Source organism: Suncus etruscus, chromosome 15 (genome assembly GCF_024139225.1).
Source record: "Suncus etruscus isolate mSunEtr1 chromosome 15, mSunEtr1.pri.cur, whole genome shotgun sequence".
Classification (NCBI taxonomy): Eukaryota; Metazoa; Chordata; class Mammalia; order Eulipotyphla; family Soricidae; genus Suncus; species Suncus etruscus.
Window position 1 is genome coordinate 47,167,618 of NC_064862.1, and position 22,409 is coordinate 47,190,026.

General features: G+C 48.6%; 1 protein-coding gene and 1 long non-coding RNA gene across 2 annotated transcripts in view; one reads left to right on the forward strand and one right to left on the reverse strand.

Annotated features, from left to right (window-relative positions):
- The window catches only part of PPIF (peptidylprolyl isomerase F), a 531,572-nt gene that overhangs the window by 179,140 nt on the left and 330,023 nt on the right, over positions 1–22,409 (reverse strand). The gene's annotated exons all lie outside the window — the stretch shown is intronic.
- Positions 3,995–9,164, forward strand: LOC126031408 (uncharacterized). The gene is made up of 2 exons (XR_007503293.1): positions 3,995–4,491; positions 8,927–9,164. It is a non-coding gene; the product is annotated as an uncharacterized LOC126031408 (long non-coding RNA).

Below are 22,409 nucleotides of genomic sequence, written 5' to 3' on the forward strand. Positions count from 1 at the left end.
CTACCCTGGGGGGTGGGGAGGGAGAGAAATTCCTCCGTATGCATCCGCAAACTACAGAGGCAGGGCTGCACCCGGAAGACTCCACATGCCAGTTCTTCTGTGTCTCTTCAGCTGGATGTTGGGGGCTCTGGGCAGGACAGCTAACCATAGGCCCCCTGGGCTGACCACTTAGTCCAGGGGACTGAGATCCCCCCATCCCAGACTGGATCCCATTTAAGATTTCTCTTACTATTATTTATCTTCAAAAGTGCGCGGGCGCTTTTTTTTAAATTTTTAACAACACCCAAAAATATTCTTAATTCTCGACTGTTTTAGGAAAAAAATGGATTTCCTTAGATTTGCTGGATAATATTCAAATAGGTCTCTAAAATGAGTGTATATGTAGACGTGACTTCCTATACAGTGGTCCTCTCTGACTGCCAAGCTGATCATAAACAATTCATCTATACAGTGTATATAACCCCTCTGATATATTTCCCCTCCTCCACACAGAGCCCATTCTACTCCCTCATATCCCAATCCGGATTCGTTATCTTCCCCTTAATTAACCCTCTTTACCCTCAGTTCTTTAATTTTAGGCACCAAGACCAACCTCCTTCTCCAACAGATTCTGCCCTTGTGTATTTTCTTTAACAGCTATAACTCTTTCTAAATATTCTTTTACCGTGACAATTCTATCCACTGTTTATCTTGTCTTCTCTTTGTGAGCTGTTCAATAAGGAATTTTGGTGGAAGATTCCCTCAGTTTAATGCTTATGACTGAACCATGTCATGGGGATTGTTGGACTTGTTCTTATGGCCTCCATATGAGCCGACAACACCATGTGGCATTGTTCCTTGTTTGCATAGGCACATTAAAATGGGAAAATACTATAAATACAAATAAGTTCTTATCTATTAGAGATCGGAACACACAAATCACACAATGGGGCCTTACACCCTGAACATTGATATAATGACCTGGCACAGGCCTCAGAAGATTGGGCATCCTCCATTCACTCCTGAACCGGGGAAGGTATCTACAAAACATCCAAGGTTTTTTTTTTTTTTTTTTTTGGTTTTTTGGGCCACACCCGGCGATGCTTAGGGGTTACTCCTGGCTGTCTGCTAAGAAATAGCTTAGCTCCTGGCAGGCATGGGGGACCATATGGGACACCTGGATTTGATCCTGGATCAGCTGCTTGCAAGGCAAATGCCGCTGTGCTATCTCTCCGGGCCCACATCCAAGGTTTTTTTATAACAACACCTGGAAGCAGTCCTCTACCAGGAAGACACTACCACTGCTCTGACATCGACCTGCTCAAAAGAGACTTCCCTTAACACTAAGAAGACTTGACAACAACAACGACCTGCTTACAGGACAGGGTTCTCTGCATTGCTCTTTAATTGTGAGGTGAAATGAGAGGACACTCTGCACCATCCTGACTGCAATATAGGATATGCAGATTCCAGGATCTTTAATACAGAAACATGATACCAACAACAGAGACTGTGTGAAAAATAAAAATGTATTGGCACTACAGACAATGACCTGGATTGGACAAACTAGTTTGCCTGGAGCCTAGAGTTGGTCTTATGCCAGGAAACTTCAGGGGTAGGGTCTCCTTGTATATAGGCCAAAGCTTTTTCATTCCATGTCCCTCATATTTTGGTGGGCCTATGCAAATAATAATTGCCAGTCTAACACCATTTTTACTGTGCTCCTTTGACTCTAATCCTTAAGAGAAACAAACCATTTAAACTTTTGAGGTTAACTTAAACTAATATGTATGTGCATGGAAATGTAAAAAAGACTTTGCCTTCAATGTTTAAGGAGTTACATAAGTGTTATGTCTTTAGATTACTTTGTATGCTGCTAAGAAATATTATGTACTACAATCTGGGGGCTTGAGGGACAAAGCAATTGTACATAGGTTCTGTTTTATTTTTCTTAATGTTCTTTGGCTGAAAGTTCAAAGTTAAGATATCAGCAATAGGGACCGGAGAGATAGCATGGAGGTAAGGTGTTTACCTTTCATGCAGAAGGTCATCGGTTCGAATCCTGGTGTCCCATATGGTCCCCCGTGCCTGCCAGGGGCAATTTCTGAGCAGGGAGCCAGGAAAAACCCCTGAGCACTGCTGGGTGTGACCCAAAAACCACAAAAAAAAAAAAAAAAGATATCAGCAATAGGACTACTGAGAATTCTGTTTATGGGTGATTGTCCTTCCACTGTAACTTTACCTTGTCCTCTTTCTTTGCATCTTTGTTCTCATAATTAAAAATTTTAAAAATTAAAAAAAAAAAGAAATTGCCTCCTGGCTTGGGGGAACCATATGGGACGCCGGGGGATAGAACCTCAGTCCTTCCTTGGCTAGCACTTGCAAGGCAGACACCTTGCCCCTAGCGCCACCTCGCAGGCCCCCAAGCACAGCATTTCTAACCCCTTAGGTGGGTGGGTCTGATGAATAAGGGTAGTGGCGGAGAAAAATTCACAAGCAGTCAGTTAAAGTTATATCAGAGTCAGCTTGCTTTTATTCCATGGCTCTGTCTCTGCCATGTGTAACCTCTGCGCTGTGTCTGCCTAACTCTTCTCTTCTCCTGATGAATTCTCTGGTGCTTCTCTGCTAAGTTTTCTTTCTGAACAACTTCTCGATGCTTCTCTTCTGGCTCTCTGCCTTTTGCTGCTCCTCTCCTTTCCCCCCAGCCAGACTTTATATCCTTTATTCAAAACTATCCACCCATCCCAGGTGTGGGCGGGTCTGACCATCAAGGTGGAATTAACATCTCAAAAGAGGTTAGGGAAACAGGAACTTGGGGGAATGGTTGCATTACTATATACTTTATATTTAATTTTTTTAAACTTAATTCATTAATTGATTGCTTGATTGGTTTTTGGGCCACACCAAGTAGCACTCAGGGGTTACTCCTGGCTCTTCACTCAGAAATCGCCCCTGGCAGGCTGGGGGACCATATGAGATGCCAGGAATCAAACTGGGTCCCTCCCAGGTTGGCCGCATGCAAGGCAAATGCCCCACTGCTGTGCAATCTCTCCAGCCCCATATATTTTTTTTTCTTTTTTTTTTAATTTTTTAATTTTTAATTATGAGAACAAAGGTGCAAAGAAAGAGGACAAGGTAAAGTGGAAGGACAATCACCCATAACATAATTCTCAGAAGAAGTCCCCTTGCTGATATCTTAACTTTGAACTTTCAGCCAAAGAACATTAAGACAAACAAAATAGAATCCATGTACAATTACTTTGTCCCTCAAGTCCCCAGATTGTAACACATTATAATATTTCTTAACAGCACACAAGGCAATCTAAAGCCATAAAACTTACATAACTTGGGGCCGGGAAGGTGGCGCTAGAGGTAAGGTGTCTGCCTTGCAAGCGCTAGCATAGGACGGACCGCGGTTTGATCCCCTGGTGTCCCATATGGTCCCCCAAAGCCAGGAGCGATTTCTGAGCGCATAGCCAGGAGTAACCCTTGAGTGTCAAACGGGTGTGGCCCAAAAACCAAAAAAAAAAAAAAAAAACCTTAACATAACTCCTTAAACATTAGAGGCATAGTATTTTTTACATTTCCCTGTACATGCATATTAGCTTAAGTTAACCTCAAATTTTAAGTGAGTTTTTTTTTTTAAGAATTAGAGTCAAAGGAGCACAGTAAAAACGGTGTTAGAGTGGCAATTGTTGTTTGCATAGGCCCACCAAAATATGAGAGGCATGGAAAAGAATAACCTTGGCCTAAATACAAAGAGACCCTACCCCTGAAGTTTCCTGGCATAAGACCAACTCTAGGCTCCAGGCAAGTTAGATCGTCCAATCCAAGACATTTTCCGTAGTGCCAACACACTTTTCATACAGTCTCTGTTGTTGGGATCATGTTTCTGTATTAAAGATCCTGGAATCTGCATATCCTACATAGAAGTCAGGATGTCAGCTCCATATATTTAATATTTTAATCTACAACTGGTGCTAGAACATGGACACAGGACCCGAGATGACCTCGGTAATGGTGAGTGCCTTGACTCTCTGGTAGATAATCATGGCCTTCTTGAGCAGGGCTGAGAGTGTAGAGCCCAGAATGTTGGCATCCATGATGCTTGTTCTAAACATGGCAGAGACCCCTCAGGCAGGACAGAAGCAAACAGTGAAGAGGTGAGCTGAAGACTTGGAGCTGCCTCCCAGAGGCCGAGGCCCCCGACCTTTCTTCTACCAATGGTGCTTTGTGAGAGGACCTTAGCCCCCTAATCTTGTGGAGGTCACTAATTGGAAAGAAACCAATCTCCGTTGAAGGGAAATCTCCGTTGAATGAGGACTGGCAGAAGGCAGACAAGTGGGTCCCCCACCCATATTCTGGCTCTAAAACAGGGGGGCTTTTCTGTCCCAGATGACCTCAGCAGCCTAACACAAAAGGAGAAAAGTTGCATATTGAGATCCAAGCCCAGCCGAAGCCCAATGGAGAAGAAACTTTTTCAGAACCTTCTGCACCTTAACTGTGTTTCAGGTTAATCTCTTTTTGTTTTTGTTTTTGTTTTTGTTTTTGGGCCACACCCGGCGGTGCTCAGGGGTTACTCCTGGCTGTCTGCTCAGAAATAGCTCCTGGCAGGCATGGGGGACCATATGGGACACCGGGATTCGAACCAACCACCTTTGGTTCTGGATGGGCTGCTTGCAAGGCAAACACAGCTGTGCTATCTCTCCGGGCCCTCAGGTTAATCTCTTGACCCTATTTTCTTTTTTTTCTTTTTTCTTTTTTTTGGTTTTTGGGCCACACCCAGTAACGCTCAGGGGTTACTCCTGGCTATGCGCTCAGAAGTTGCTCCTGGCTTGGGGGACCATATGGGACACCGGGGGGATCGAACCGCGGTCCGTCCAAGGCTAGCACAGGCAAGGCAGGCACCTTACCTTTAGCGCCACCGCCCGGCCCCTCTTGACCCTATTTTCATTGGTCATTATCTTGCTGGTCAAAGTGTATTTTATCTGTATATAGATCTTACTGTTTCATTCTAAGCCCCACTGCAAACAGAAAAAATTTTTTATCTAACTTTAGTGGTTTAATATTAGTTTGCACAATTCTGGCTAAATGCATAAATCTGCTACTAATTTTTCATATATAAACCTTCATTTTATGTGTAGTATTTTTTTAGCTCTAGAAGTTATATTTGTTGTATTTTTGTTGCTGTTGTTGTTGTTGTTGTTGTGTTTGTTTTGGGGGCCATTCCTGATGATGTTCAGGGCTTACTCCTGGCTCTGCACTCAGGAATCACTCTGAGAACCATATTGGGTGCTGGGGATCAAACCAAAATCAGCTGCTTGCAAACAAGCATCCTACCTACTGTGCAATCATGCTGGCTCCTGTTTGCTGTATTTTGATGGATTCCATTTACCTGAGTTGCTGGTTTGGGTCACACACAGTTGTGTTCAGGGGCTATTCCTGGCTTTGTGCTCAGGACTGACCCCTAGTGTTGCATATGAGAACTTTTGTGGTACTGAGGATTGAGTGAGGGTCCTGAGCATACCCCCCATGTGCAAAGTCAGTCTGACATCCTGTTCCATCTCTCCAGCTACTGTTCATTTTTGCTAAGTTCTTGAATATTCTATAGCAACCACTTGAATGTCTTTGTATTTCCATGATGACATCTATTTCTTCTAAATGGTTCTTTTAGGTGTGGGACATACTTTCCTGCTTTGTGGTGATCCCAGTGGTCAGTGTTTTCAGGTTGAATATGGTGATTTCTGGCTCTTTGGGTTCCATTGTCTTTCATAGCAGGCAGTTAGATGCAGCTTGGCCAGGCTATTAGTTTACTTATAGATCAATTTGTTCCTTATGAGGGGCATTTCCAAGCTCTGTTAGGTCGGTCAATGAGGCTTCTCTGTTCTGGATGGACCAGAGGTGTCCAGCCCCTTGTGAGCTTGGTTTCATGATTTAGGCCTTGATCTACTAGCAGTAGTGTCCACAAATACTTGATCTCTGTTTAGCCCCATCAAATCCTAGTTGATGCAAGCTTAGATGGTCCTTTTAAGGCTGAAAAGGACTCAGATTTTGGCAGATTTCTTGGCCAGGTTCTTATCTCACTCATCTGCTCTGTCTACAATTTTCAGCAGCCTCAACCTCCTGGTGCCCTGATATCCATCCCATTAGCTTGTTTACTTGCATCCTCTTTCCATGTACAATGGCATGAAGTTGTGTCCAAGATGCAATAGGATCTGAGGCCCTATCTCTTCTTGTCCCCCCCACCTACAGAATCTGGTCCCTGAGCCCTGCCAGTAGTAAACTCAAGCACAGCTGGGTGTGGCCCCAATCCCAAATAAAGAAATAAATGAAGCCAAGGGCTCATGAAGACGGAAGGAGATGGGTGGCCAAGTTGCTCCAGAATTCACATACCTTTCATCCACCCATAAATACTTATGGAATTTCCACTCTGTGTGCACTGTTGCCTAAAGTAATGACCAGTTCTGGCTGGGTGCAGAGTGAGTACATGGCAGAGAGAGAGAGAGAGAGAGAGAGAGAGAGAGAGAGAGAGAGAGAGAGAGAGAGAGAGAGAGAGAGAGAGAGAGAGGAGAAAGAGAGGAGAGAGAGAGAGAAGAAGAAGAAGAAGAAGAAGAAGAAGAAGAAGAAGAAGAAGAAGAAGAAGAAGAAGAAGAAGAAGAAGAAGAAGAAGAAGAGGAGGAGGAGGAGGAGGAGGAGAGAGGAGAGAGAGGAGAAGAGAAGAAGAAGAAGAAAGAAGAAGAAGAAGAAGAAGAAGAAAAAGAAAAAGAGAGAGGAGAGAGAGAGAGGAGAAGAGAAGAGAGAGAGGAGAGAGAGAGAGAGAGAGAGAGAGAGAGAGAGAGAGAGAGAGAGAGAGAGAGAGAGAGAGAGAGAGACCCTGCTTCATCAGACCCGTCTGCCTAAGTGGTTAGAAACTCAGTGTGTGGGGTGGTCTCACCACTGCGGATATTTTTATTTTACACCTGGCACAGGCAAGGCCCTGGATTCAATCCCAATTACTGCCTGGTCTCCCCTCCTCCAAATACTGGGAGGGTAGGTCAAGAGATCATGTGGGATGCCGAGGATTGAGCCCGGGTCAGTGCCTTCCTGCTGTTTTATTGTTCTTCCCACCATGAGAAAGTAATGTTATTATAGCAAATAAGTTTTCAGTAAAAGGACAGCACAGGGCTGCCTCCCCAGTCCTCCTGGACCAACCCAGCTGGAGGCCTCGGCAGCCACAATCATACTCACAGTGGCTGCCACATCAGCCCAGCTCTATAGGTTACGAACAATTTCAGAAGAGTCAGTCTGCAAGAACTCATGGGTAACCCAGTCTCCCAGCTACATTCTGGGACACCCTTTGGATGGGGCAGGTCTGGTCCCTATCCAGCTAAGGCCCCTGTAGTCACATCCACATCCCACAGCTGCCATCACCATGCCAGAGGTCCAACTTCACAGCTTCATAACAAATCTCCACAGAGACACCAAACCAGTGAACGTTCCAGGTATATTGGGTTCCAGGCTGAAAACTCTGGGTCTTCTCCATGCGGGGGGAGGCACACAGTCCCCATCCTTTCTGAGAGTAACACTCACATCTCATAGTCATCGCCATATAAACTCACCCCCAAATACTCCAATTCTGACAGTCCAGTAGGAGCATAGCAAATTAGACAAGGAAGTATCATGGAAGCAACTAAACTCAGTAAACAAAACAGTACAGAAGGCTCAACAGCAGCAAACAGTGAGATACTCCCTCAAACAATGACTCTATGACCCTGTGTTGAGATGCAACAATTTCACAAACTTTCTTTCACTGAAGTATGTTTTGGTAATTTCATTAGCCGTTTCGTTGTCACAAGCAATATAAAATAAATTATTTTGGGTGTTGGAGTGATAGCACACAGAGGAGGTATTTACCTTCCACACAGTTAACCTGGGTTTGATCCCTGGCATTCCATGGTCCCCCGAGGCTTCCAGGAGTAATTTCTGAGCACAGAGCCAGGAGTAACCCATGAGTGCTTTCGGGTGTGGCCCTAATGCAAACAAACAAAATTATTTTGTATCTGCTCAGGGGGCACGTTTGAGTGGTGGAGGGGAGGTCACAACTGGTGGGGAGGTTGGTTTGGACCATGGAAGGTCAGAAACAGCTGTATTATGAGCAACTTTAAAAACCACAGTAGAGGGGCTGGAGCGATAGCATGGAGGTAGGGCATTTGCCTTGTATGCAGAAGGACAGTGGTTTGAATCCCAGCATCCCTTTTGGTCCCCTGAGCCTGCCAGGAATGATTTCTGAGTGTAGAGCCAGGAATAACCCCTGAGCACTGTTGGGTGTGACTCAAAAACCAAAACCAAAATAAAAACCATGGTAGAGGGGCCAGAGTGATAGGACAGCAATAGGGCATTTACCTTGCATGCGGTCTACCAGGGATGGACCTGGGTTCGATTCTCAGCATCCCATATGGTTCCCCGATCATGCCAGGAGTAATTTCTGAGCGTAGAGCCAGGAGTGATCTCTGAGTGCTGACCAGATTTTGGCTCAAATCCCCAAAATATTTTTTAAATTAAAAACCATGGTATTAGGGCCCGGAGAGATAGCACAGCGGCGTTTGCCTTGCAAGCAGCCGATCCAGGACCAAAGGTGGTTGGTTCGAATCCCGGTGTCCCATATGGTCCCCCGTGCCTGCCAGGAGCTATTTCTGAGCAGACAGCCAGGAGTAACCCCTGAGCACCGCCGGGTGTGGCCCAAAAACAAAAAAACAAAACAAAACAAAACCATGGTATTAAGTAAGGTTAAAACAAAAACAAAAACAACACAGCATTTATTGTTGAGTGTTGTTCATGATGTCATATGACATCAGCATGTCACAAGGTCATGTTTGCTGCACATTTTATAGTGACTGAAGCTAGGCCCTCTCTCTTCTATCTCTCATTCACTCTCACTCTTCTCTCTCTCTCTCCCCTTCTTTTTTAGATGTTATAGAAACTCCGGAGAGAGATCCCATGGTGGAGATGGAGTGAGATCGGGGGTCTAGGCTTTATCCTAGCAGCCTGAGGTTCCAGCTGACAACTCTCTGATGCAGATGCCTCACTTTGGATGAGACACACAACAGGAGCTGTGTGTCTCTGAGGGAATCACGGGCGCTTGCCTCCTCCCCATTCACACCGTCCCAATCATGCACTGGTGATATTAATAAAGATAATTTATGTCAGGTGACTGCTTTTTAACTAGCCACTTGCAGTCCTTAAGAGCGGGCTTATAAAAGGCTGCGTTTATAAATTATCCGCCCCGGGCTCATAAGCACATTGACTTTGGGGAACACTTTGGTAGCACTTTAAATTAATTTATTGTCATTCATTCCCAGTGGTCTGTGATGCAAACCTTGGGCTATAAATTGGAGCCATCATGTGACACCCCATTAACTAAGGTACTGCCTGGCTCAGACAATGAAGCATTTGAGTACAGTTTCTGTGGGGTGAACCTCTCCTGGCTCCTCTCCTCTCCCCTCTACCCGCCTGTGAGTGAGGAGCCACTCAATTAGGCAGGGCAGGTGCTTGCGACTTGTGTCCACAAAGGAATCCTTGGCTCTGTGGGACTTGAATTTCATCCCACTCATATGAGCCCCCCAAGGTCCAGGGGCATACCGAAGGCCACAAAATCAGCAGAAACTGGTTTTACATTTAACCTACAGTGCACTATGCTGCTGAGAAGACTGGCCTGGGTTTCAGAAAGCCCTAGAGCTCAGAAGAAGGTTGGGAAGCGCCCAGACATAGGGCCTTAACTGTGCACGCAGCAGACTTGTGTATCCCTTATGGTTCCACCGAGCCTTGCCAAGAGGAAGAAGCCCTGAGTATGCTTGGTGTGGCCTAAAAGGAAAAACAAAACAAAACAAAACAAAAACACAACTAAGTTCTGATTTAGAAAGAAAAGTGATTTCTTTGAGAGGGAATTCCTAGTGTGATAACCAACAAGAAATCTGGGGATGCCAGCAAAGGGCAGAAAAGAAGTGGGGGATGGAGCCTCTGTCTCTGAGGTACACATTGGAAAGTGGTTCCCAGGGGCCATGATGTGGGGTTGGTTGTGGGGAGAGCTGGGATTTTGGCTTCTCCAACACTAAGGAGTGCATCCAGAGGGCTGAAGGGTGAGCAGGACTTCATAGGGAGAAATTACTTCCTCTTATTTCCATCTGGAGAACAAGACAATGCTCGTCAAAAGCTGGGGATACAACAATGGGGATTTATTTATCCTGGGAGGGCAGAATTCCAAGTTAAGGCTATTTGACTTAATGGTTTTTATTTATTTGTATTTTATTTATGTTGGGCCACACCTGGTGGCACTCAGGGGTTATTCCTGGCTCTGCACTCAGGAATCACTCCTGGCAGACTCAGGGAACCATTTTGGATGCAGAGGATCAAACCTGGGTCTGATGTTTGCAAGGTCTGTTGTGTGCCCTCCCTGCTCTGCTGTGGCCCCAGCACAGACCCTTTGCACCTCCTGGTCTCGCTCATTTATTTTTTCCAGCCCTCAGGAGGAGCCTGTGGACAGGACAGGGCACTTGTCTCCCTTGTGTCTGCTGAGGGCGAGCTTGATCTGTGCTAGGAGTATGATGTCTGGCTTGTCCTAGGGTTAGGGGGTGGGTGGGCACTCTATGGGTGCTGGTCTGGCCATCCAGGCTCATTTACACTCAATGCTCTCCTCCTCATATTGGTCTATGAGTATGTCTGTGTGTGTGTGTTTGTCTGTCTGTGCATTTGTGTGTATATGAGTGGAGCCTCTGGCAACTGTAGCAGTTGTTTCTCCTCAGCTCTGAGACTGGATTTGTCTCTGACTGATTCCCTGATCCCTGATTCTGATTTCCATTCACTGATTTCCTGATCCCGAATTTACTGATCCCCTGATATCCTGATTCCTGATATCCCTGATTCCTGATTCCTTAAACAGACACTTCCCTTCCTGTCTGCTGTCAGCTCAGCTGCAGTGAGGACAGAGGACATTCTCTGGAGCCTGCCTGCTGCCTGCCATGTTCCCTACTGACCCACCATACTTCCCACCTACCCATAAGGTCTCCCTCCTGAGCTCCCTGATGACCCACCAGGGTGCCCAGGGCCTATTTCTGGGTCCTCTCCAAGCACTGATCTGGCGTTGAGTGTCCCTCATTAGCAGGACAGGACAGGCTGAAGGAGACCCACAGTATTGATGGGACCCCTGGGCTATTTTTTTCCATGGGCATTCAGAGGCTCAGGTGGGATAAACCAGTGTGCAGAGCATGGCTGGCCCTGGGCCTTGTAGCCTTTACACCCTAGGCTGTGCCCTGACCCAGTCTGGCCTTCCTGTTTGTCCTGGTACCCAGTGTCTTTGACCTTGTGGAGCACTTCCTGCTAGGATATTAATACCACCACTAATAATACCAGGGCTGTCGAGGCAGGCCGGGCGGACATGCTAATATTAGCTGCACCTGTTGGGCCCGGCACAAGCCACCTCCTTCCTTCTCTCCCTGAGCCCCCTCCTCTTTACACTGCTGTGAGAAGTTGGCCAAGTCCATCTGCTGAGGTCTCAGAAAGGTATTGTTGGATCTCAGGGATGGCAAGGAAAGGCTGGGGTGACAGGACAGTGGAGAGGACACTTTCCTTGCACATGCAGCTGACTAGGTTCATACCCCAGAATCCCTTATTGTCCCTCTAGACCACCAGGAATAATTCCTGAATATAGAGCCAGGAGTAAGCTCTGAGTAAGGTTGGGTGTGATGCCCTAAAATAAAAAAAGGTGGCAAGGAGCAGAGGTACACAGATGGGCTGTAAGAGGGCTGGTGACCATCCATCCACATACCATCCATCTATCATCCATCCATCCATCACCCAATACACCACCCACTATCCATCTATCATCTATCTATTCATCCGTCTATCTATCCACCCATCATTTATTCATCATCCACTATCCATTCATCATTTATCCATCATTCATTATCTATCCATCTATTCATCATCCATTCATCATCTGTCCATTTATTTGTCCACCCATCCATCCATTATCCATCATCCATTCAGCTTTCCATCCATCCATCTCTCTATCCCTCCATCCATCATCCATCTCTTCATCATCACTCCCTCCATTCATCTACCCACTCACCCACCATTCATCCTCCTATCCATCCATCTCTCTATACCTCCATTCATCACCCATCCATCAACCCATCCACCCATCCATCAACCCACCCACTAATCCATCAACCCACCTACCCATCCATCAACCCACCCACCCATCCATCTACCCATCCATCCATCATTCATCCATCCACCCACCAACACAGTCATAATCCTGACTTAAACCTATATAGTGACATGGAAAACCTGCCCTCTGCTCTTGTACCCTCCTGCCCTCCTGCCCTTGTACCTTCTTGTTCTTGTGCCCTCTTGCTCTCATGTTCCACTCCTCTAGCTTTCCTTCATTATCTAGGCCTCCCAGAACCTCCACAGGACAGTCCTTTGCTTTACCCTGACATGTCTCTTCCCTTAGCCCAGAGGACCCTTGAGTAGAGGAGAGGGCACCAGTAATGGCACTACTAGCTCCATGTCACAGAAGACTCAGAGATCCCAGAGGGGTGAGACTAGCCTAGGGTGTGGGTGGAAAGAGCAAGGCTCAGGTCTATCCTCCTGCCTGATCTGTTCTTGGGAGCTTGGGGACCAAGAAGCCTGCATTGAGGGGCTGCTGGCCAGGAGGTGCTGGGCCCATTTCTGCCCAGAGTCTGGGTTTAAAGGATCTTGCATGTGCTGGGAGGTGGCAGTGCTCTGCCCTGGTGTGGAGGGAAGCAGTTTACATGGGAAATTCTGGCCCTGGTGGACTCTGCTGTGGGTTGTAAGCATATATCTGTGCGTGCAATCTTGTGTGTATATCCATGTGTGTATGTGTGTGAGGATATCTGTGTGTCTATATGTGATTGTGTTGTGTGTGCATGTGTGTGTGTGCATGTGTGTGTGCGTGTGTGTGTTGTGTGTGTGTGTGTGTGTGTGTTGCTCAGGCTGCTTCAAGGCCTGTGCCTCCACACCCAAGGGAACCTGAACCAGCTGCTCAAGGTCTGTGACGCCTCTGGCCCTTCTGTGCCCCAGGAAATGTGCCTGGGAGCTGTAGTTGCTGTGCCAATATGACACTCAGTGGTGACATTGGCCCTGGGAGGGGACCACTCTCTAGGGAGCCCATGGGAGTTAGGCTTCATGTCTCTCTTCTGCCCTGCTCCAAATGCCAGATGGAGTCAGGGCCATGTAGGAGCCCTGCTGGGTCATCAGGTCAGCCAGAGTAGGGGTCAGGGGTGAGGGCAGGATGTGGGGGAAAAGGGGCAGAGCAGGGATGAGGCTGGGGGACAAGGGGGAGACAGGTAAGGCAGGGGTGAGGCAGGGGAACAGGAGGGAGAAGGGTAGGTTAAGAGTGAGTACAGGGGGCTCAGAGAGATAGCACAGTGGCGTTTGCCTTGCAAGCAGCCGATCCAGGACCAAAGGTGGTTGGTTCGAATCCCGGTGTCCCATATGGTCCCCCGTGCCTGCCAGGAGCTATTTCTGAGCAGACAGCCAGGAGTAACCCCTGAGCACTGCCGGGTGTGGCCCAAAAACAAAACAAAAAAAAAGAGTGAGTACAGGAATGAGGGCAGGGGTCAGGAGGGGAGAGAAGCAGAGCAGGAGTGAGGGCAGGGGATGGGGAGAAGGGTAGGGTAGGGGATCAAAGGGAGAGGGGCTGGGCAACTGGAGAGGGGAGAAGGGCAGGGGAGAGGATGGGTGTCCAAGTCAGCTTTTCTTGCTCATCACAGGTGCATGGCCAGTGGGTCTCAAGCATACTGTGTTGACACAGGGCACCACCACTAATCAGGCCTGTGTCCCTCTGCCGAAAGGCCAACCTAGGACGCTCCTGAGGCTGCTGCGGCTCCACTTGGCCCAGAATAAGAGGAACAGCTGTGATGCAGCCAGGTTCTGCTATGCAGGGCCCCTGGATCTTTAGAGCTCAGGGGTCCTCAAACAGAGGGCCAGCTCACTGTCCTTCAGACTGTTGGAGGGCCAGATTATAGTAAAATAAAAAATTATGAACAAATTTCTATGTACACTGCATATATTTTATTTAGAAGTGAAGAAACAAAATGGGAATAAATACAATATGTGGCCCACGGGCCGTAGTTTGAGGGCCATTGCTAGACACTCAGTACCTCCTAGGGTCTGCGGGAAGCTTCAGGGGCCCCTGCCCTGAAGTTCACAAGACAAACTCAGTGATAGTGAATGCATAGGTCATTTGTGAGCTCTTCCCAGTGTGCCAGGGTTCACTCCTTGAACCCAGGGTCACACAAGGCTATGCTGGGGTGGGGTCCATGTGAACTAGGCATTCCTGGCAACTGCCCCAATCTCTGAGCCAGCTACCTTCTTGGATGAACATTCCTTTAGAGTCATTAATTTGGTGGCACATCCAGCAGAACTCAGCGCTTTCTCCTTACTCTGTGCTCAGCAATCATGTTTGGCAGTGCTCCAGGGACCATGTGGGGTGCAGGGGGCTGAACCTGGGTTGGTCACGTGCAAGGCCAGCGCCCTCTGCCCTCCTCGCTGTGCCATGTCTGGGGCCCCCCATGGGCATTTTGGAGGCTGGGAATGAGTCAGTAGCTGGTTCACCTGGGTGTTTGTTTATTTATCTTTGAGGGGATAATGAAAATACCGGCTTGACAACACCGAGAGCAGGGATGTTTCAGTCCCAGATGGAATCATAGTGTGGGAGTGGCTGTCATCAGGTAATGGCCTCTAGGGTAGGGATGGGACTGGAGTTTCATTACACAGACAATAGCCCTAAAAGGCTGCCTTCCTTGCATTGGACCCTGAGCCTTCAATGGCATCAGTGGTTCAAGCTGACAAATGTGCCACCTATAGGTCATGGGGTGACCAGGGCAGGGGTGGACACAGCTTGTCCCTGGCTCCCTACTCAGCTTATCTCTGCACCCGGAACCATCCCCCCCAACCCCACCCAAACCACCCAGGCTGGGAGCACTCTCCACCCACACATTGGCTGGGAGCATTCCCAGCCACACAGAACAACAGGTCATCAAATGAACTAGAGGAGCTTTGGGTCAGACAAAGTCGGGTTTCTTTTTCTTTTTGAAGGGTGGTGGTCTGGGCCACATGTTCTTGCCACCACCCAGCTCTTTGCAGAAAGCCACACAGACCCATTGATCTGTATTGATCTCCCGCCCTGGTGATCATGTTGGCTGCTACTGGGGCATGGGTGCCCCAGGAGGTCTGAGGCTGCTCTTTAGCATTTGAAGTTTGCAGATAATTGGAGGAAAATAACTCCCATAATGAAATCACTGCTGGATGTCATTTTGCTATGTGACAAATCAATTCATTTATGATCCCTTCTTTGTCACACCGGGCCATGCCAGCACTCAGTGGAAACCTCTTAAATTAATAAAACTGTTAAATCCATAACACCACCCCCCCACCCATTTTGAGGAGCACATCCCAGCCCAGGTTTGAATCATTAAAGGAATAACAGTGCCAAATGTAGGTGGGGAGTGTAAGGACTGGCAGAAGGCTGATGTCTTTTAGCTGCTCACTAGTCTTACTGTGACTCCCAGCTCTCTTGGGCTGAACTGGACCCAGCCAGGGAGATCGGTGGGCACTGATTACACTGGGGCTGAGTTGTGGGCTTTTTGCCTTTGAAATAAAATATGTTTTCACAAAAAAGAGAGAAAAATCCAGCCTTTATCAGATCTTGTGGAAGCTGGCGTAGCTCAGTGGGGACTTTCCAAATACTGTGCTTTTCTGAAGGGGAGTGAGGATTGTAGGCTGGCTGAGGTTGGGGAGCTGGAGAGGCCTGGCTGAGCCTAGCAGCCCCCAAGTGCCTCCCTTGCTGGATTTGTGGCCAGACGCAGGTCTCCACTGTTCTCTGAGCTCCTGCTCCCTCAGTGCTAAACTGCAGTGAGCTTTCGGCTGGGACAAAGCTAAGATTTATGTCAGGTGACATGTGGGTGCTAATGGTGCCAATGGGCAACTTCAAGGCTTTCTTTTGTTTATGGGCCACACCTGGTGAATGCTCAGGGCTTACTCCTAGATCTATGTTCAGGTATCACTCCTGGAGTTGCTTAGGGGTTACTCTTGGCTCTGTGCTCAGGGCTGACTCCTGGCGGGTTCAGGAAACCATATGAATGATCAAACCCAGGTCAACAGCATACCCCCAGTGCTATCTCTTGGGTCCCTTCACTTGCATTTCTCAAGTGTAAGAGCAGCTTTGTCTATGATACCTGCTCACACCTGTGCTCCCACATCCCTCTGATGTGCTGACTCCCCTGATGTTTGAGGTTTTGTTCCATCTTTTCCTCTTGCCAGTCTTTTTACCTTACTCAGCCCAGCTCAGGGCCTTCATTGTTTGAGCCCCTGTGGCTGGTGTCTTTTTCATCAGGTCTCACTAATTCAGTTTTTTCACAATAGACTCACAAAGGCCATTCTGGAATGACCACCCATGGGGGCTCGGGCTGAGAGGACCCAAGTTCACCCCATTATTGCCACATCTCCCAGATATCCCTGCCTCATTCTCTCTCTGGCCCAATGGTCAATGGTAGTTGTGTGGGCCCTGTGGTTGCAGAGGGGAGGGCAGAAGCTATCACCAAGGTGTCTGGAAGAGCCAGAGGGAGTGACAGGATGCTGGGCTGCCTCTCCAACCCGGCTGTGATCAAAGGGGTTGGGGGCAGGCAGGCGACCTGCGACCTGACAAGCCTTCACTTCGTCCCAGTCCCAGCATGTCAGGCTTCTCACAGCCTGCCAAGCTAAGTTAATTGCCCAGGGGGGATGGTGGCGGTGGAGGGTGGCCGCCCCTCAATCCATATCAATTATGAGTGGCACTGGCCTAGCTGTAAGGCAGAAAGGGCCCTCTGAGGCCGACAGCCCCTGGGGTCATTACTCCAGGCCTGAGTTTGCAGGACAGATCCAGCCAGGCAGTCCCGCTACCCTGTGGTAGCAGCTGGCCCAGGGAAGCATGGGTGTGTGAGGCACATGGGGCCTGCCCTAATGTGTTACTGAGTTGGTCCCTGGGGACTGACATGATCATCACACATAGTAGAGGCAACAGTACTAGCAGGTTTCATTAAACAGCTTTTCCCTTATGAGGGAGTGGGGGAGCCTGGGTGCCCCAGAACAGGTTAGCAGGACATTTTGAGTGAGGAGCTGTCGGGCAGCACTGCAGGGATCCCCCACAGCCCTGTGCTTCTCTGACAGCTAAGTGGGTCCTAGGCTGGACTCTGGGATCTTTTTTCTTTGTCCATCAGCTCATGACCTTTTGGGGGTTGCTTCAGTTCTAGTTTGATCAGGATATTTGCACATGGCCCTTTTACAATCCTGCCTTTTTGTTCCTCCTGGGGAGGAGGTATAGGCAGTGTGGACCCTTCACTTTTGCAGGAATAGACGCCCCTGTTCTCTGGAGTGCCCTGCCTGTATCCAGCCCATAAAGACCCCCTTTCTCCACACCCACCCTGGGCATCTGTCACTGTCTCTCTCTTTTTCTTTTTTTCCTACATTCTATGGTGGGGGTGGGGGGGAAACTATGGGGTGAGTCTCCAATTTGCATTTTCTGGAGGACTAATGTGCCCGGTTCTGGCTCCCTTCATAAATTTATTCAACTTATCCTGTGTCTTTCTGTAAAGTGTTTATTCAAACTTTTTTCTTTTAATTGGATTGTTTGTTTTACCATTGACTTGTAAAAATCTCTTCCTAGATGCTCAGATTTCTCCCAGTCTGTGATTTCTCTTCGTTTCCTGAACTGTCTTTTGAAGAGTGAAAGTTTTACATTTGAAGGAAGTTCAACTGGGTCACATTTTTAAAATAAATTGTGTTCTGGATTATATTTTGGTGCTGTCTCTAAGTTTTTTTCTGGCTGAAAACAGATACCTAATTATCCTAGCATTATTTGTAGGATAGACTCTCATTCTAATTCAATTGTCTTGGCACTTGGTCACTCTGATCAATTAATCCTATATATGCGGACTATTTCTGGCTTTTCTATTCTGAAAAATTTATATGTCTATCTTTATGCAAATACTTCAGTGGCCCCTTGTTCAGCTTCAGAGTCAAACTTGAAACCCAGAAGTCGAAGTTCTCCAACCTTATTCTTTTTCTTTTCAACTGGTTTTGGCTGTTCTGGGTCATTTCCATTCCTATATACATGTTCTGATCAGTTTGTAAATGTCTACAAAAAAAGCCTGCTGAGATTTTGATAGAGGTTTGATAGTGATTTTGATGACGATGGGGAAATTTGCCATCTTAACAATTCTAAGGCTTCCAATGCAAGAGCATTTGCTTAGCTCCCCTTTATCTGGGTTTTCTTTGATGAAGTATTTTATCATTCTCAGTGTATAATTATTGTGTCTATTTTGTTAAATTTATTCTGAATCCTTCAAGAGTTTTTTTTTTCCTGCTCTTGTACATCCTAATTGTTTTCTTAGTTTTATTTTCAGAATGTTTATTAGTAGCAGATAGAAAGACCATGGAGGGGGCAGAGCTATAGTACAGTAGGGAGAGTGCTTGCCTTGTATCAGCTGATGGGGTGTGGACCTTGGCACCCTACAGGGTCCCCTGAGCACCTTCAGTGCAGTTGGCCAATGAGTGTTGCCTTCCTTTTACCCACCTAAACTGCCCTTCCCTGCCTGTGGACATGCTCAGCTGACAGTGCCTGTATGATGATGCAGACTGTCCTGGTGGGGAGCTTGGGGGAGCTGGTGTTCTGGGGTTTGTGTTCAGAAGAGGCAGGTGTGGGGCCGGAGAGATAGCATGGTGGTAAACCATTTTCCTTGCATGCAGAAGGACAGTGGTTCGAATCCGGGCATCCCATATGGTCCCCCGAGCTTGCCGGGGGCAATTTCTGAGCGTAGAGCCAGGAGTAGCCCCTGAGCGTTGTCGAGTGTGATCCAAAAAACCAAAGCTAAAACAACAACAACAACAACAACAAAAATAAACATAAGAGGCAGGTGTACTGAGCCACTGTCGACATCTCTGCTTAGAGGCCACCAGTGAAGCCCCTGTGACATGCCTGCAGGTCTCAACTCCTAGCTCAGAGACTTCTGGTCACCCATGCTCAGAGACCACCAGGTCAGGCACTTGGAAAGGCAGCTGGTCTAGTCCCTGAGCTGACGGAATTGTTTATGTTCTTGAGAGTACAGAGCTGTGTGTGTTTGTGTGTTGAGTGTGTGTCTCTGTATGGTGTGTGAGTGTTGTGTGTGTTGTATGCATATGTGTGTATATCTGTGTGAATGAGTATGTGTGTGTATTTGCATTCATGTGTGAATGTGCTTGAGAGTATGTGTGTATATGGTGCACAAGTGTAATGTGTATTGGTATACATGCGTGAATGTGTGTGCTGTGTGTGCCTGTGAAGGGGAGCAAGCAGGTGGCCTGAGAAGTGAAGGTGAGCAGCTGGCAGGACAGGGACAGGACCCAGTTGGGTGACCTTGTGGGTGGGAGGTCAGGGAGGGCCCAGCCTAGTCTTCAGGCAACTGTGGGTAGCGGGAATCTGGGCTTATCCCTGACAGCAGCAGGGCTCTGGGGCCCATGTCTTCAAGTATGCAAGGCAGTGGGGGCCCCAAGTCAAGCTTAGCAGTTCTGTGGAGTCTAAGCCCCACTTGTCCTTCACCTCACAAACCTCACTTTGAGTGCACAGAGGCTGCTCCACCCCCACAGTGAGGCCAAACCTCGTGCCTGGGTAAGGTGGCTCAAACAGGCCAAGTCATGTTTGGGATCTTCTCCCGGATTAGCTCTGCCTAGTGATGTCCCGAAACATTCGTCCCGCCCTCCGGTTTCCCAGAGTGAAGCTATTGGGTCATTTATTTAATTTGTTATTTAACTTTATTGTGTGTGTGTGTGTGTGTGTGTGTGTGTGTGTGTGTGTGTGTTTCTACATCAGGGATGACTCCCAGTTCTGCACTCAAGAACCACTCTTGCCAGTGTTTAGGTGGCCATATGGGATCCCAGGGATTGAACCCAGGTCAGCTACATGCAAGGCAGGTGCCTTAGGCTATATAATTGCTCCGGCCCTGTTATTTAACATTTAAAAAAATGTGTATGTATCACCCCATGGAGTTCATGGCATACTCCTGGCTCTGTGCTTGGAGATTAGGGAGGATCCTGGCAGGGGCATCCTCAGATGTCAGGAATAGAACCAGGTCAGCTGCATGCAAGGCAAGGCCTTAACTCTGTCCTCTCTCTCCCATCCTTGAGGAGAGTCCAGTTCTTGGATAGTCCGATTATTTTCTTCTTTCCTTCAGTTTTGGGATCACACCTGGTAATGCTCATGGCCTACTCCTTGCCCAATCATTCTGGTGGTGCTCAGGGACAATATGGGATGTCAGGGATCAAACCTGGTTCATCTGTGTACAAGGCAAATTCCTTACCCTTGTGTTCTCTCTCTTGCTCTCTCTCACTCTGTCTCTCTCTCCTCTCTCTCTCTGTCTCTCTCTCTCTCTCTGTCTCTCTCTCTCTCAAGTTTCTGGTATTTTAGAGATGTTTCATGGCTGAGGTAGGAGAGTGCATTGTGCATTATAAGGAAAGCAGAAGTAGGGGCTGAGTGGTTGGGGTGTCTGTGGATGGGACCCAATTTTCCTATGAAACGAGGCCATTCCTAGTTTCACCCAGAAAGACACAGACTTTATTGATTGATTTTTGGGCCACACTGGTGCTCAGGACTGATTCCTGGCTCTGAACTCAGAGATCACTCCTGGCAGGGCTCACAGGACCATCTGGGATCCTGGGGTCTAACCCGGGGAATGAGTCCTCCCTGCTGCACTATCCCTCCAGCCCCAAGACACGGAGTGTGGAGGCAGATGGGGACCCTGAGTCTCTTGCTGCAGCAACCCCAAGTGGGAGAGGAGGTCACTGTGCCCAGGTGCAGTGGCAGAGCCAAGCAGTGGGGGGCCTAGGAGCACTGAATGGTGAGCACAGGGAGGAGCCGAGCCACTGGAAGCTGGCACTTGCCTCTGCTCCTGGTTCCCAGCTGTGATGCCCCTATCACCCAGCTGGGCAAGGTTCCCAGAGGCAGGTGAACTCTCACCTTTGCCCGGCCTGGAACGGTGCCCGGGGGAGGAGAGGCACTAGCACCAGGCCTGGCTGTCAGCTCTCCACTGGATCGGGACAGGCAGGAGCATAGGCTTCCTGGAGAAGGAGGCACAAGGCGGAGGCGAGATTAAGCAGGAGAAAGAAGGCCTGTGGGATGATGGCTGAGCTCTGCTGGGGACCTTACATCCCAGGCCTGGCCTAGGGCACCCGAGGGTTTAGGAGTTGGCACACAGATGTGCCAGTGAAGAGCTGCTTGCTTGGATTCATGGAGGGCGGTACTGGCAGGGGCCTGGGCCTGACTCAGAGGAGCACTGGCAAAGGCCAGGGGCGTTTTGCTGCAATCTGAGGGAAAAGGCCCTGACCTGGGTCAGCCCAGGGGAGGGCGGTGAGGAAGGGCTGGGCGGGCAGTTCCTGGGACTCTGCTACCTGATTGGCTGAGTGGGTAGAGGGGCGGGGTCAGGGCTGACCTGGGCAGGGGTAAGTAGTGGCAGGACCCCAGTCTCTGGAGGTACCGGGTGGGGCCTGCTGGAGACTCAGGGCTGGTCTTAGGCCCACAAGTGGTGAGTTCTAAGGATCCAGAGATGCTAAGGTGGGGACAGAGTCCAGGGAGATCTGGGAAAGAGAGACAGAGACACAGAGACAGAGACACAGAGATAGAGGAAGGAGAGAGGGGGGAGATAGAGACAGGGCAGAAGGAAGGAGAGTCCATATATTGGGGGCTGGAGCCTGGGTAGCAGAATGGTGGAGGGAAAACTTGTACTCTTTTTTTTTTTTTTTTTTGGTTTTTGGGCCACACCCGTTTGACGCTCAGGGGTTACTCCTGGCTATGTGCTCAGAAATCGCCCCTGGCTTGGGGGGACCATATGGGACGCCGGGGGATCGAACCGCGGTCCTTCCTTGGCTAGCGCTTGCAAGGCAGACACCTTACCTCCAGCGCCACCTACCCGGCCCAAAACTTGTACTCTTATGCTTCTCCTGGAGGACTGAGGGAGGCGTCCAGGGCTAGGACATGATGAAGTCAGTAGCCATGCATCCCTAGACTGCTGTCAGGGAGAAGCAGAGTGAGCATGGGGAGTCCATCAGGAAGGTTCATGGCTGTTCAGCCAAGCCTCTCAAGGGCTCCGTGTCTGTGACATGGCCGTGATCTGGCCATGACAAAGCCATGGCACAGGGATAGAGTCCCCTGGCCCCTGAGGGACAGCAGGGGCAAGATAGCTGGGCTGGAAGAACCTTTCAGGTGGTCTAGAGGCAACAGAAGAAGAAAGTAAAGGACTCCTGGTGGGCGTTTGTGAGGGGCCTGTCCTGTGTCTGGCGCCTACCAGCCTGATCCAGGAAACCCTGCCTACCTCAGTGACAGAGAACAAAGGCAGATCCTGGGGAACGAGCGACTTTGGCTG